The sequence below is a fragment of the Rhinoderma darwinii genome, chromosome 3, assembly GCF_050947455.1.
Source record: "Rhinoderma darwinii isolate aRhiDar2 chromosome 3, aRhiDar2.hap1, whole genome shotgun sequence".
In the NCBI taxonomy this organism is placed as follows: Eukaryota; Metazoa; Chordata; class Amphibia; order Anura; family Rhinodermatidae; genus Rhinoderma; species Rhinoderma darwinii.
This window is the reverse complement of record NC_134689.1, coordinates 17,679,911-17,692,767: the sequence shown is the minus strand read 5'-3', so window position 1 is coordinate 17,692,767 and position 12,857 is coordinate 17,679,911. Positions and strand designations below refer to the sequence as shown.

The window sequence follows — 12,857 nt, the reverse complement described above, 5'->3', positions numbered from 1 at the left end:
AGCACTGTTTCGGGGTTCTTGCTCCTCATCAGTACAGACTCTCTTCCTTTTTGAGGAGTCTTGAGCTGATATGAGCTAATTTGCATACTTTTTTTCCCATGGAGAATTGCCTTTAAATACACCTGCTGGGTCTCCTCAATGAGAGCCAGTACTTCCCTGAGCTATATCTAAGGCATCTGATTCAGTCAACCATTACCCTGCTCTGTTCTGAGGAGCAGCGAGAGAAGTTCACACGTAGCGCAAATATTGCTGATTTTCCGCAACAAATCTGATTTGAATAAATCTCCACGTGCGGCGTAAATGCTGAGTGGAAAAGACACTCAGAAATTAACCTGCGGTGCAATTTTTTTAGTCTGCAGCACGTCAATTGTATTTGCATAATCGCTGCTTATTTGTTGTAGGTTTTCCCTATTAAATTTAATGGGGAGGTAAAATCCGCAACAAATAGCAGATGTTACGGTTTTTTTGCGTTGGATTATGCCGCAAAAAAATGCAACTCAGAAAAATCAAAAATCTTATACTTACCCAGAATTCTATGCTTCTTCAGCCAGGCCGGCCTCCTGGGATGACGTTTCATCCCATGTAACTGCTGCAGCCAATCACAGGCTGCAGCGGTCACATGGGATAAAACGTCTTCTCAGGACTTCCGGTTCCGGCGCTGGGATGTGAGGACGGAGCTGCATGAGCTCCTGAAGCCCTGATCCCCTAACCCATCTACGCCACACACCCGCAGGATATAAACACCCAGGCATTAGGAGGAGAGGTGGGGGACAAGAACCGGGAGGTTTATGGAGAGATATCTCCTCCGGAGCGGCAGCAGAGAGATCTCCTGTCCGGCCGAGCACAGCACACGAGGTGAGGGGCCATCCAAGATGGCGGCGCCGCTGCAGCCACCACTTTCACAGAGCCGGTCTCAGAGCCCAGAAATTCAGAGGGAAATGCTATCGCCGTCGGTAATGACTGACTCACAGATTGATTATCGGAAGCTGGCAATTGAGGTAGCTACCCAACTGGCCCCCGACATCAGAGAATCCTTAATAGCCACAGTCACAACAACGCTCCAAAAACTCCAAAATGAGGTGACATCTCATGGCAATCGACTAGATGAATTGGAGCAGCGGGTTGGCCTCATGGAGGATGAATCAGCAGGGGCACATACCTGCATTAGAGACCTAATGCGAGATAACACAAAACTCAGAGACCGCTTAGAAGATCTTGAGAATCGGTCCAGAAGAAACAATTTAAGGATAGTGGGACTGCCTGAGCATATTAGACCGCAGCTCCTCCAGGGCATCTGCGAGACGGAGTTACCAGAAGCGCTAGGTCTGACCAGATCTTGCAGAGTGGAAAGGGCACACAGAGTGGGCCCCCCTGGTCCGAGCGCCAACGCCAAAGGAGAGCCGCAAAGCAGACCGCGCCAGGTGATCATGCGGTACTTGGATTACAATGACAAAGAGGAACTTTTGCGCACTTTCAGGAACCGCAATACCCCTTTGCATATAAGGGGGGCAAAAGTCATCCTGTTTGCAGATTATTCGGCAGAAGTCACAAGGCGGCGGAGAGCATTTGGAGGGGTTTGCACCTCCCTCTATAAACGCAAAATTAAATTTCAGCTACAGTATCCGGCCACTTTGAGGATCATGCAGACGGATGGCGCCACCAAGGTATTCCACAATCCTGAGGAGGCGGCATTATATGTAGACAAGATCCCTGGACTTCGGGGCCCTAGACAATCGGGAGAGGAGACGGCGAGTCAAGATACAGGAGGTGAAGGTCCCCGTACACCAGTTTCTTCATCGAGGGACTGTACATGGTCAGATATCGCCCGCAATTCCACTTCCTCACCCAAGCAACAACGGGCAGAATCGTCGAAGATGCCACATCGACAACGCTCAGAAAACCGGCTTGCAACCATCCCGGACTGATAAGTATCGCATAGAGGCTCCATGAGCGCATTTGATTGTGCCTTATATATTAATGTGGCAATTGGTTCTGGTGGGATATTATGCCGACAAAATTCCTGCTATAATAGGCATAAGCACTTGTACCCGTGTTGTATAGGAAGCACAACTTATTTTTTTATAATTTAAAAATTAAAATGTTAAGTTCCAATATATCACGAAAAGATGGCGGGAAGGGGAGGGGGGGAGGGGTCACAGACCAGAAAAAAGTGAAGTTATGTATGCCAATTTAAAGTTTGTCTCACAGGAAATGCTGGTGACATTCCTGGATGGGCATTTTGTTGTTAAAGGTTGTGCCAATTTTCTGGCACCGAATGTAAATGTTGTTATTGTAATGTTGGGAGCAATCTGGAGCAGACGCCGCCGGGCGGCTACCAAGGCAGCAAAGCACGCTTGCCTAGAATTAGATATTTATGACCAGTCAATTGTGAACCTTTTCGGAACGCCCACTTTATGCAGCTGACCTCGTGGAATGTAAAGGGGCTTAGGTCCCCTAACAAGAGAATGATGGTACTCCGTCACTTAAAAAAACTCCATACGGACATCGCTCTTCTTCAGGAGACACATTTGGAGGAGAGCGACTTCCACCGCATGAAAAAGTTGTGGGTGGGCCAAGTATACGGCTCTTCAGCTTGTGGCCGTAAAGCGGGGGTACTTATTTTAATAAATAGAAACCTGGTACACGAGGTAATTCATACTGATGCAGATAAGGAAGGGCGACTGCTCCATATTACTCTAAGCACACCATGTGGGGTATTAAGCATTTATAATGTGTATGGACCTAATAGTGATAATATTGAGTTTTTCAATGGTTTGGAAAGGGCCCTTATGTCAGATAATGTCCAGCACAAAATAGTGGGAGGTGACTTTAATTCAGTTTCTGATCACAAGGAGGATAGACGCACACACAGTTCACAAAGCACGGGATCCATTCCAACAGGGGCTCCCAGAAAACAGGACCGAGTGTTGGGACCTCTGATGGAAAGAATACACTTAATAGATCCCTGGAGAAGGGGTAACCCGGATGCCCGGGAATTTACACATTACTCCCACGCTCAACAGTCCTGGTCCAGGATTGACTACCTCTTAATATCCCCAACACTACAACCGAGGCTGAGAGCCGCTGAGATAGGGGACCTAGTGATCTCAGATCACGCCCCGGTACGAGTAGATTTTCAGGAAATATATCCCAGAGGATCAGACTTCATATGGAGATTCCCGGCTCATTTAGCAACTGATGACACCTTTGTGAGACAGCTAAGAGGGTGGTGGTTAGAATACACGTCGACGAATTCAGAACACAGAGATGACCCCTCACTGTACTGGGATACGGCCAAGGCAGTGCTGAGGGGAAGGATAATGGCGTATACTGCCAGCAAAAAACGGGAAATAACACAAAAATTTAATGCTTCTAGTGCTGCACTGAGGGCAACCTATACAGCATATTTGGCACACCCTACATTAGATGCCAGACAGGCCTGGATTCAGGCAAAACACTCTTTTGACGAGTGGGCAGCTCAGAAAGAAACAATATATACTCGAGACTTTGAAGCTACTTTACATAAGTTCGGAAGTAAGGCGGGTAAACTTTTGGCCAATATGGCTCGAGGAAAGCGCTCAGTGCAGCACATAGCGAAATTAAGGGATCATAATGGGCGAGAAACATGCGATCCAATTAGTATTAATTCCATCTTGGCTAAATTTTATGAGGAGCTGTACTCTGATACATCTTCCCTTCCGCCGACAGACACACTGTTAGACAAGGTCACTTTACCGGTCATCTCCGCGGAACAGTTGCAACTTCTAAATGCCAGGGTCACAAGGGGGGAGGTGGATGAGGCAATAAGAAACCTTAAAAATAGTAAGGCGCCTGGTCCAGATGGACTGACCGGCGAATTTTTTAAAGTAATGCGGGAACAGATTACGGAGACTTTGGTCTCCTTGTTTAACAATGCTCTGGGAGAGGAGGGGTTACCACCATCAGCAGACACATCTTATGTGAAATTATTGCTTAAACCTGGAAAGGACCCCCTACTACCAGGATCATACAGACCCATATCGCTCATAAACGTGGACGCTAAACTCCTTTCCAAAATCATAGCTGATAGGTTAGCGAATATAATGCCGTTCCTCATAGCCCCAGAACAAGTAGGTTTTATTAAAGGTAGGTCGGCGGTCACCAACATCAGGACGGTTCTGGCAGTGCTAGATAGAGTACAGCATAACCCATTTCCGGGGGAACATTCGGCTTTACTTTTACTTGACGCGGAGAAAGCTTTTGACAATGTCCGTTGGAATTGGTTGGATGCTGTCCTGGATAAGATGGAAATAACGGGGGCATTCAGGATATTATTACACCACATATACAAAGACCCTAAGGCTAGAATCTCCACACCAGGCTTTCTGTCTAAACCATTCCGTCTATGTAAAGGTACAAGACAGGGGTGCCCGCTATCGCCACTGCTGTTCAATCTGGCTTTGGAGCCGCTTGGCACGTTATCTGGCGTCATCCAATTTATATACGGGCATAAGGGTGGGGGAGATGGAGGTCAAGGAAACGTTGTTTGCAGATGACATCTTGTTATTTCTCGCAGACCCCCTTAAAGATGTTCCGCGTATCTTCCAGGCATTGAACGACTTTGGGAGCTACTCAGGGTACAAAGTTAACACGTTAAAATGCCAGTTATTAGATTTGGGAACGCAGGACCCAACATATAGGCGGTCCCTAGCCTCCCTGGATGTTGAGATGGCTAAGTCAAACATTACTTATCTGGGTATTAAAGTGGGTCGGGCACCCAACTCGCTGTATGATCTAAATTATCCCCCCCTTATACAAGATATCCAAGCAGATCTTCTGAGATGGCACAGTCTACCTCTATCACTGATGGGAAGGAGCTGTTTGGTCAAAATGTCAGGATTTGCGAAATTACTCTACCCGCTCCAGACTATCCCACTTCTGGTCAAGCACTCAGATATCAATACACTCAACTCATCATTTACCAAATTCATATGGGGGGGGAAGAAACCAAGAATAGCGCTCACGAAACTCATGATGAGGAAGGCGGAAGGAGGGGTCAATTTCCCTAACATTCGGGGTTATAACCTGGCCTGCTTGAGTAGACATCTGCTAGATTGGAAACACAACACAGAGTTCCACTCCAATACTAGACTGGAGAGACAGCTAGCAAAACCTTGGGATCTCATGGCTCTGGTACACACAACGTTCACTTGTCTCCCAAAGATCGTCAAGAAATCATCTCTGTTACGAGATACCATCATTGCCTGGAAGGTATTGCGCAAACACTATAACCTCTCTTATCGCATTTCAAAACATATGCCCTTATGGCAGCACCCAGAGTTTGCAGCAGGAAGATCTAACAAACTAATGTCAGAATGGAGGGAGAAAGGGGTAGCGACTCTGGGGGATATGTTCCACGCGCAGGATAAGAGGTGGTTAACCTTGCAGGAGCTCCAGAATAAATATGTTTTTGTTCGGCATCAGCACTTACAGTACTTACAAATAGTTAATCACTGTAAAACTAAACTAGCGGATGTAGCGGATGAGGTCCCCCCCAACCTGTTTGATTCATGGTTCACGGACAATCACAGACACTCCATTTCCCAATTATATAGTACACTCAGACCAACACTAGTGAAGATGTCCCCGGGGCAGGCCTTTGGGAGATGGGAAAAACTGTTTAATTTACCAGGCATTGAAAAGCATATTGAAAAAGGGCTGGTGGATTTCAGGGCACACGTGCACAACGAAAACTGGAGGGAAACTCATCTGAAGATCATTCACCAAGCAATATATGCATTTACCCTGGCCCCCTCCGCCTCACAACCAGATAGGAAAACGTCATGCCCTAGATGTAATATCTCAAAGACAGACATGTATCATGGCCTTTGGGCGTGTGCACATATTCAGCCATTCTGGGGGGAGATAACATCCTTATTGCAGCAGGTGGGCAGGTTCCATGGGAATTTAGGGCCAATGGAGGTCTTATTCCATATACAACATGATGGAGAATCAGAAGAGACAGAAACGACACATTTAGCTCCCATGGCCCATGCCACACTGATAGTGGCAAAGAGGTGCATACTCCAAAACTGGCTGGTAGCTGAAGTACCGACTCAGAACATGGTGGTCCAGGGGTTGAGGAAACTGTTTTATCTAGACCGCATTGGTATATTACAGAATAAAGACACGCAGAGCAAAAAATTCTTTGAGAAATGGAAGCTTTTCCTCACAAAATATTTCACCAGTGAAGAACGAAGGGACATCATAGATCCGTTTACGGGAACGTCATGGTACTTGATTGAAGATCTTAAGGGCACTTTAGGGGCACTGAAAATATCACGGGAGTAAAGCATATATATCCACTGGGATTTCTTTATTCTTGCGGACTAGCTGCCTGAGTTGGTGAACTGCTTCACGAAGCTCCAATTGTTATGTATGCTCCAATTTCTTATTTGTTCTGTGTATTGTTTAGTTATGTAAGTTAGGCAGATATGCAAAGTTATGTAACAATGTTTACAGGAATACCCGACAGGTGGGGTTAAAGGAAGGGAAGGATAGAGGAGATAGAGGAGATGAAGGAGGGCTGATAGCCCATGGGGAATAACTTCCAAGATCAAACCTAGTTTGCTGGGAAGCATTCACTATCACATGTTCATTTATACATTTTTTGTAATGTTTATTATTATGGCAATGCATTACTGTATGATTTGTGTTTTTTTTGTGTGGTGAAAAAATTCAATAAAAATATGTTTAAAAAAAAAAAACCGTCTTCTCAGGGCTGCAGAACTTCAGGACGTTGGAGGGACGTGTCACCATGGTAAGTATCCATATTTGTTTTTTGTGCAGTTTTCTGCAGCGGACATTCCAGCCGAAAAACAGCACCACAATTTTATGCGGTTTTTCGGCTGGAATTCCCTGCGGGGCACAGAGCGGATATGCTGCGTGCTTTTACGTAGCATATCCGCCTAGTGTAAACTCACCCGCAAGAATCCTGAAACAGTGCTGTCTACAGAGTGGTCTCTTTCGGAGGAGTCTCTGGTTTGGCTGATATGAGCTAATGTGCAGAGATATATACATTTAGGCCCCATGCACACGACCGTGCCCGCAATCACGGCCCGCGATTGCGGGCACGGCCGGCCGCCGACTGACAGCCGCATTTTTGGGCCGTGCTCCCATACAAAGTATGGGAGCACGGCCCGCAAAATGCAAAAGAACGGACATGTTCCATAATTCCCGGAACATTTCCACGGCACGGACACCCTTTCGTAGTGCTTCGGAAAGGTGTCAGTGTTCAATGAAAGTGAATGGCTCCGTTTTTGCGGACCGCAATTGCGGTCCGCAAAAACAGAGGTTTTTTACGGCCGTGTGCATGGGGCCTAACAGCACAAATCAGCTTTGTTACAATGTATCAGAGCAGGTCAAATTAAACTGGACTGATTCATGTTTTTGATAATATTATTTTTTGTAGAATTTTAGCAAGCAAGGGACTTAAGCTGCACGCGCACATCCGTCAGCTGTTGTACGACCGCTAATGACGGATCCGGGAAACACAAACCGTACACGGATGGCTTCCGTGTGCAGTCCGTTGTTTCACGGACCAAATCATTGAAAAGGCAGAGGCTGTTCCGTCAAAGACAGATAGGAGTAGGACCTGCCCTATTTTTGACGGAACGGTCGCACCCGCACGGTTCCATTAAAACAACGGAAGTGTGCATGGCCCCATTGAAATGAATGTGTCAGGGTGTTATCAGTTAAAAAAAACGGATAGCACCCTGATGAAAATAACTGAAGTGGGCAGGAGGCCTAGAAAGGGAGCTCAGCAGTCAGTGGAGGACCCTGGTCCTGGTCTGACGGGGCTGCTATATACAGTGAATGACTGTTCAAACAAGCGGATCATCTGACTGTGAAATGAAGCATTCCTATTAACTGTGACAAATGTTATACTGGACCGCCGCGAAATGCAGACAAACAAAAAGTACGTTCAAAGGAGGAGATCAGACTCGCTTTCATGTGCTCATAACATAGCAGGAAGATTTCATAGCAGGGCTGGTCGCTGGAGGAATTATAACTGAACATCAAGGAAGTGGAAATAATTCAGTGACTCACTAAACAATGCGCAGTCCACTACGGAGGTCTCGCTGCTTAAAGGGGAAGTTACCCCAATGAAGAATTTTATATACGGCTTTTCTATTTATATTAATGTACTTGGCTGGTTTTAATGCGCTATTCTAAGTTGTTTTTTTTTGGGGGGGGGGGGAGGGATCCCCTGGTGGTTTATCAGATTATCATTGCAGGCCCCTTAAAAAATAGAGAATTGTACAAAACGGACAACCCCATGAAGATGAAAGCAGTCATTTTGAAATAGAATAAAACTTCTTTAAAGGTGTTGTCCGGGTACGGACAACTGATGACCTATCCACTCGATAGGTCATCAGTATATGATCGGTGGGGGTTCTACAACCGGATCCCGCACCGATCAGCCCCTTTAAGGCAATATTCCAGAAAGTCTGATAATCTGACACTTGTTTGAAGCACAGAACTGGAATATAATGTGGAAGACCAGAAGAAGAGATTTAGGAAATTAGGAGGCAGGGTACATAATTGTTAAGGGGCACATTGTGGCTAAGTGTCCAACACTTAACCACTTCTTCTTTCCATGGGACTATAAAATCAGCTATCTGTAGCCACCACTAGGGGGAGCTCACTGCATACAGATTTATACAACACCTATTTAGTTCTTGCTGTATAAATCCATATGCAGTTAGCTCCCCTAGTGGTGGCTGTATGCAGCCAAAATTATATCATTTTTCTAGTCAGAAAAACAGATATATAATGAAATGAATCAGTGCAGAATTTTGGACCTAAACGGAATGGGGAATTTTATCGAGTTTTCTAGGACCATCTGATAATCCAGAATATTTGATAATCTGGCCCCTATCACTGTTGCATTCTGTGTAAAGGAAGGAAGGTTGCAATATTTGAGGATTATTAACTTTGCTTTATCTACGTATACAAAGTGAATATGATTTTATGTTCAAGTCTGAGGACAAAATCCAGACAGATCCTATAAGATTTTCATGCATCGACGTTCCAGACCTCATGAAACTTGGAGTCATTATAACCGTGCAGTTTAATTACAGAAGAGTGAGAGTCATTACAGATTAATAGACGCCGTTACGTTTTACGGCGCCTACATTATCTTTTTACACCACTTTAACACAAAGTTAAGAGCAGCGTCTGAAATATTAAAATCCATTTTATATCTGAAACCGGCACATGATAAACTGGAATATATAGCGCAAAATATAGCAAAGGATTGGTAATTATTTGCAGTTATGATTATCATCTGGTTGGGATTATCACCCAGCTTTCCCGGAGTCCTGAATGTCAAATTTATAGCAGTGGAAGACAACTTGGGACCCTCTTCCTGTACACATAGCCTATAGAATAGGGAGATGGAGCCACCGTGGCCTCATAGTAGCTCTGTGGGTTTTATATTTTTTTATGGGGTACACGCATGCCGACCTCCTGAAAAGGCTGGAGGAATAGTCACAGACCGCTTCTGATAGCAAGGCTGAGTTCACACGGGGCAGAAACGCTGTGTAACAGCACACAGTGTATCCGTCCTGGGCGCCGCAGGGCATTCTGGGCGAAAATGGCGGAATGTTTGCTGCGGAAAACTGCAGCACTTAGACGTTTCATCCCAAGAGATTGTGATTGGCTGCAGCGGTGAACGTCATCCCAGGAGGTTGCGCTGGAGGAAGGAAGACAGACTTGTGGGTAAGTTTCCGGCTTTTTTTCTGAGAGTTCGAACCCGTTGCAAAAAACGCAACAACTCCTATTTGTTGCGGGTTTCACCTCCCCATTGAATTCAATGGGGAAAACCCGCAACAAATGTATTAGGGATCTGCCAGGTACTACGTCTAGGTATACTCCTGGGATTAATCAATCCACACCTGAGGCCAGACCTGTTAGACTGACACCATCTCCCACCAACCAGGGTGGCAGGCTCAGGAGTGGGAGAGCCTATCGCGGCCTGGTCAGTCGGAGTTAGCTCCGCCCCCTGTCCTTTATTACCTGCCGTGTTCTCTTCCTCAGTGCTTGTAATTCTTCTGGATTCCTGGCCCCACTGCTGCTTGCTCCAGCCTGCTTCTGCCGTGCTTCTGCCTTGCTGCAGTTCCGCTTAACCTGCTTCGCTTTGCCCCTGGCTTGCTTCCTGCTCCGTGCTCACGTTGGTATACTCCACTTCATCCTGGTCCTGACTATTCGTTCACCGCTCCGTTTCCTGGCGGCGTTCCGTGGGCTACTGCCCCTTCCCTTGCGTGTTCCCTGTTTGTTCTCCCGTGCACTTAGACAGCGTAGGGACCGCCGCCCAGTTGTACCCCGTCGCCTAGGGCGGGTTGTTGCAAGTAGGCAGGGACAGGGCGGTGGGTAGATTAGGGCTCACTTTCCCTTCACCTCCTTCCTGCTGTTACAAAATGTTTACGCAAATACAATTGACATTTTGCAGAATAAAGTTCCGCACCGCAGGTCAATTTCTGAGCGTTTTGTGACTAGCTCTGTTATGGGGCTACTGTGGCTGGCTCTGTTGTGGGGGCATTGTGACTGGCTCTGTTAGTAGGGATTAGCGCCTTGCTCTATTGTGGGAGCACTGTGATAGCCTCTGTTATTAGGGAATTGTGGCTAGCACTGTTGTGGGGGCACTGGGACTAGCTCTGTTATGGGGCTACTGTGGCTGGCTCTGTTGTGGGGGCACTGGGACTGCTTTGTTATAGGACTACTGTGGTTCGCTTTTCTCTAAAGACACAGTTGCCTCAATAATAAGTGACAGAGGCAGCGCACCAGTACTGGGTGCACACAGGACAACAGGATGTAACCTGAGCAATTCTGTCCAGATTTGTGACTGATCATTGCCTCGGATACTTGGGTAACCAGGTCTTGGACTCAGGAGCCCTTGGCCTAAATAATTTGGGAACCATTGACAGACAGATGTTATTTTCCCTGTGAAACAGACTCATCACCCAGGAATCCCGCTTTTCTGAATCTGCATTATTGCTGCAGAGATCAGTGCTGGAAATTATTATCATCTGCTGTTGGTAACATCAAAACACAATAGCTAAAAAGAAAAATGATAACACATGCCCGAAACATATGATCATTATATTGTACATGTGGCATTAAAAAGTATTCAACCCCCCCCCCCCCCCCAAACAACAAAAAAATAGTTAAATATAAGTCAAGTGTTCATGCCATTTGCAGTATTTTAATATTCTGTTTATTTATTAGTGGTTGCCATGAATGGCAGTCATTACCGTGCCCATAGCGGTCACCTTGGGTCAGAATGGCATATAAGTCTGTATCTGTATTACCAAGGACGTACATACCATACAGGCAGACCATGCGGCTGCTATGGGGCCCATGGAGAGAGGAAGTCCAGCCCTGGTTCATCCAATCACCTTTGCTAGTGGGTGGTAAGAACCTGCGCTAGACTGCCCTCTACAGGGGAACTAGCAAGTAAGGGGGTGAAAAATGGGACAAAGTTCATGGAAAGGGGGTGGAAAGGAAACAAACCCCAGATAAAATACCAAAATTGGGGGATCCTACTGCTCAGTGTGTCAGTCACTGTAGTTCTTGCATTCTGTTTGTGAACCAGGAAGATTAGGATGGACAGTAGATTTTTTTTTTTTATATATAGATGTGTGTGGTGGGAGTGAGTAATCCTAAATGTGATGCTGTAATCTTTGGAGCCCCCTGAAATGGCTTGTAAAAAAAACCCCCACATAAATAACCATAATTCCATGATTAGAGGGTAACTAAACTTTTAAAATACTTTTGACATGTCATAGTGACATGTCAGATGTTTTCATCGGTGGGGGTCTGAGCACTGAGACCCCCACAGATCGCTAAATTGAAGCAGCAGAAGGACTCTGGTGAGCGCTGTTCTGCTTAGTTTCTGATCGACTTTCCTCGGAAAGCTGAGCCAAGCGATGTACGGGCTCAATAGAAAGTCTATGAACCCATACGTAGCTCACTCAGCTTTCCAAGGAAAGTCGATCAGAAACGAAACGACAGAGCACTCACCCAAGTGCTTTTGCTGCTTAGTTTTAGCGATCGGTGGGGGTCTTAGTGCTCAGACCCCCACCAATCAAAACTTCTGACATGTCACTATGACATGTAAAAAGTTTTTAAAAAATTTAGTTACCATTTATAGTATGACTAGGAACATTTTTTTAATTACCCCATTATTCTGTATTCAAAATCTATGACCTTTGCATCCATTTAAATCCATATTTAAGGTGGAACGGCTCTTTAAAATAATTAATACATTTAAGGTCGAACTTTCCTTTATGTAAAAAACTAAATTTCCATCATTGTAAACAGTTATTTTTGTCTTTCTCCCACGTGATTACAGCACAAAAATATTCTTAATTGGTTTTCGGAGAACAATGAAAGTTAATCCACCTTGCAAGATCTGGATGTGCAGCAGTACACAAGCGAGCTGTAAATTAATAAGTCACTCATAAAAGGCCGCGTTTCTACTTACACAAAATACTGTGTTATTTTTGGCACAAATGCCGCCAGATAAAAACAGTTTCATAAATTATAACTTGTTGGTCACTTGCCCAAACTGGAAAACTTGTTATGAAATAAAAAATACAGAAAAAGGAAATCCTTTTCTACTAGTTATAAATGATATGACAATTCTGTATTTTTTTTGCAGAATTTAAAGCTGCTTTTTAAGGGATATATTAGAAGACAAGACTTTTGGGCAGTCACTAACAACTGTTAATGACTTTCAGACCTGAAAAATAAGTTTACTTCGGACGTAATAAGGCAGAACGATACTTGGGTTGATCTAGACGTGTCGCGAAGGA

General features: G+C 45.3%; 1 protein-coding gene across 1 annotated transcript in view; it reads right to left on the bottom strand.

Moving 5' to 3' along the window:
- Positions 1 to 12,857, bottom strand: part of TSPAN9 (tetraspanin 9) — a 365,810-nt gene that overhangs the window by 313,332 nt on the left and 39,621 nt on the right. The window lies entirely within an intron of this gene.